The following is a 3,435-nucleotide window of genomic DNA, read 5'->3' as shown; positions in this document are numbered from 1 at the left end:
TCTCCTGGTCCACACACGGCTTCAGGGTGTACTGTACAAGGGGAGAAGAAATGCATCATTGGTTACCAAAATAAAACAGTGTCTTTCTGCCTGTGTCATTCTGTTTGGTTTCTTTGAGCGTTTGTTTCTTAAATACACAGCAAGTGTCACTCTCTCTCTCTCTCTGTCACACACACACACACACACACACACACACACACACACACACACACACACACACACACACACACACACACACACACACACACACACACACACACACACACACAGACACTGTGAGGTCTGCAGTTCAAAATTTGAATCTCAGAGCTTGGTGTTTTTGTCTCCCTCCAGTGGACAAATGCAGGTATGATGAGGGTTGGTTAGGTTAAGGGGATTTAGCCAGAGCTTGACGGAATAAAATGGAATAACTGGGAAAGTAAGTGTCGTAGAGGGATGAAAGTGGTGTCTACGTGGGGATTTTCTGCCGCTCCGCACGCGCTGGTGAAGACCCCATGTCGATAGCACCAACGGTTCTGGACTTGGTGTAAATGGGTCCAAATTTGACGGAATAAAAAGGTCAAAGTGGCAGATAGGAGTGTCCGATCGGGCCGATTCCACCACCACTGTACTCAGCAGGCCCTGCCGGGTCGTTCGACACGCAGCATGGCAGGGATCGGTGACATAACATGTAGCAGTTTCCCTTCACAGAAGCGTCTGCAGCAGGTGGGTGGAGGAGGAGGCAGCAGAACCAGGCCTTTGGAGCACTGTGTCATCTCCTGGTCCTGATGCTTTGAATCTCCCTCTCTGTCTGTCTGTCTGTCTGTCTGTCACACACACACACACACACACAGAAGCTGGTCAAGTGCTGTGCAACTGGGATTGCACCTGTCGTCCACAGGAGGGCGCCTAGCTGGGAAGTCCAGTACATTCCATATTAAAGTTGTTGCAAGTGCATTTTTTGTGTAAAAGACAGACACACACACACACACACACACACACACACACACACACACACACAGTAAGGTCTGAAGTGCAAAATTTGAATTACATTCCTTTGTATCTCTCCCTCTCTCTCTCTCTCTCTCTCTCTCTCTCTCTCTGTCTCTCTCTCTCTCTCTCTGTCAACACACACACACACACACACACACACACTCACACACACCAAAGCACACAGACAGAAGCTGGTCACAACTGCTGTGCAACTGGGATTGAACCAGGGGGGCTCCCTCTGCTGGCTCAATGCGGTACAAAGTGTCAGAAGCTGTTAGATATCTGCTTTTGACAATCAATTGCACCTGTCATCCACAGGAGGGCGCCTAGCTGGGAAGTCCAGTACATTCCATATTAAAGTTGTTGCAAGTGCATTTTTTGTGTAAAAGACAGACACACACACACACACACACACACACACACACACACACTGTAAGGTCTGAAGTGCAAAATTTGAATTACATTCCTTTGTATCTCTCCCTCTCTCTCTCTCTCTCTCTCTCTCTGTCTCTCTCTCTCTCTCTCTCTCTCTGTCAACACACACACACACACACATTCAATGGAGTATAAAATAAAGACCGGGGCAGTTCTCTCACTGGAGTCTCTTAGAGTGGAGGCTGCCCTTGCTAGCAAGAAGTTCTGTGTGTTTCTCTTCTCTGAGTCTTTACTGAAGAAGTGTTTTATAACATTTTCCTTAACAACTGACATGTGTTTTTTGTGTAAAAGAGAGAGAGACACACACACACACACACACACACACACACACACACACACACACACTCACACTCACAGGCTCAGAGATGAGGGAAAAACAACAGAAATCAGGATAGATTTTAATGTCAGGAGATGCCCTGTGATGCTGGGGCCATTGTGTAAGATTGGAATGTGTACCAGTGGCTGGTGGGTGGTCCTTGAAGGTCCCGGGAGGAGGCGGCGAGGAGGCAGCGGGTGGCTGGGCTTGAGCTGTGGATCAGGGACGTCATTAATTCTGCCTGGTGCTGCGTGTGCCCTGTGCAGCTTGGATGTCTGCCGCTGACGCTCTGTGGTTCCTGTTCTGCTGATCTCCTGGTCCACACACGGCTTCAGGGTGTACTGTACAAGGGGAGAAGAAATGCATCATTGGTTACCAAAATAAAACAGTGTCTTTCTGCCTGTGTCATTCTGTTTGGTTTCTTTGAGCGTTTGTTTCTTAAATACACAGCAAGTGTCACTCTCTCTCTCTCTCTGTCACACACACACACACACACACACACACACACACACACACACACACACACACACACACACACACACACACACACACACACACACACACACACACACACACAGACACTGTGAGGTCTGCAGTTCAAAATTTGAATCTCAGAGCTTGGTGTTTTTGTCTCCCTCCAGTGGACAAATGCAGGTATGATGAGGGTTGGTTAGGTTAAGGGGATTTAGCCAGAGCTTGACGGAATAAAATGGAATAACTGGGAAAGTAAGTGTCGTAGAGGGATGAAAGTGGTGTCTACGTGGGGATTTTCTGCCGCTCCGCACGCGCTGGTGAAGACCCCATGTCGATAGCACCAACGGTTCTGGACTTGGTGTAAATGGGTCCAAATTTGACGGAATAAAAAGGTCAAAGTGGCAGATAGGAGTGTCCGATCGGGCCGATTCCACCACCACTGTACTCAGCAGGCCCTGCCGGGTCGTTCGACACGCAGCATGGCAGGGATCGGTGACATAACATGTAGCAGTTTCCCTTCACAGAAGCGTCTGCAGCAGGTGGGTGGAGGAGGAGGCAGCAGAACCAGGCCTTTGGAGCACTGTGTCATCTCCTGGTCCTGATGCTTTGAATCTCCCTCTCTGTCTGTCTGTCTGTCTGTCTGTCACACACACACACACACACACAGAAGCTGGTCAAGTGCTGTGCAACTGGGATTGCACCTGTCGTCCACAGGAGGGCGCCTAGCTGGGAAGTCCAGTACATTCCATATTAAAGTTGTTGCAAGTGCATTTTTTGTGTAAAAGACAGACACACACACACACACACACACACACACACACACACACACACACAGTAAGGTCTGAAGTGCAAAATTTGAATTACATTCCTTTGTATCTCTCCCTCTCTCTCTCTCTCTCTCTCTCTCTCTCTCTCTGTCTCTCTCTCTCTCTCTCTGTCAACACACACACACACACACACACACACACTCACACACACCAAAGCACACAGACAGAAGCTGGTCACAACTGCTGTGCAACTGGGATTGAACCAGGGGGGCTCCCTCTGCTGGCTCAATGCGGTACAAAGTGTCAGAAGCTGTTAGATATCTGCTTTTGACAATCAATTGCACCTGTCATCCACAGGAGGGCGCCTAGCTGGGAAGTCCAGTACATTCCATATTAAAGTTGTTGCAAGTGCATTTTTTGTGTAAAAGACAGACACACACACACACACACACACACACACACACACACACT

This window comes from Maylandia zebra, unplaced genomic scaffold (assembly GCF_041146795.1).
Source record: "Maylandia zebra isolate NMK-2024a unplaced genomic scaffold, Mzebra_GT3a scaffold36, whole genome shotgun sequence".
Lineage (NCBI taxonomy): Eukaryota > Metazoa > Chordata > Actinopteri > Cichliformes > Cichlidae > Maylandia > Maylandia zebra.
The sequence above is the reverse complement of the archived record's forward strand: the minus strand, read 5'-3'. Positions refer to the sequence as shown.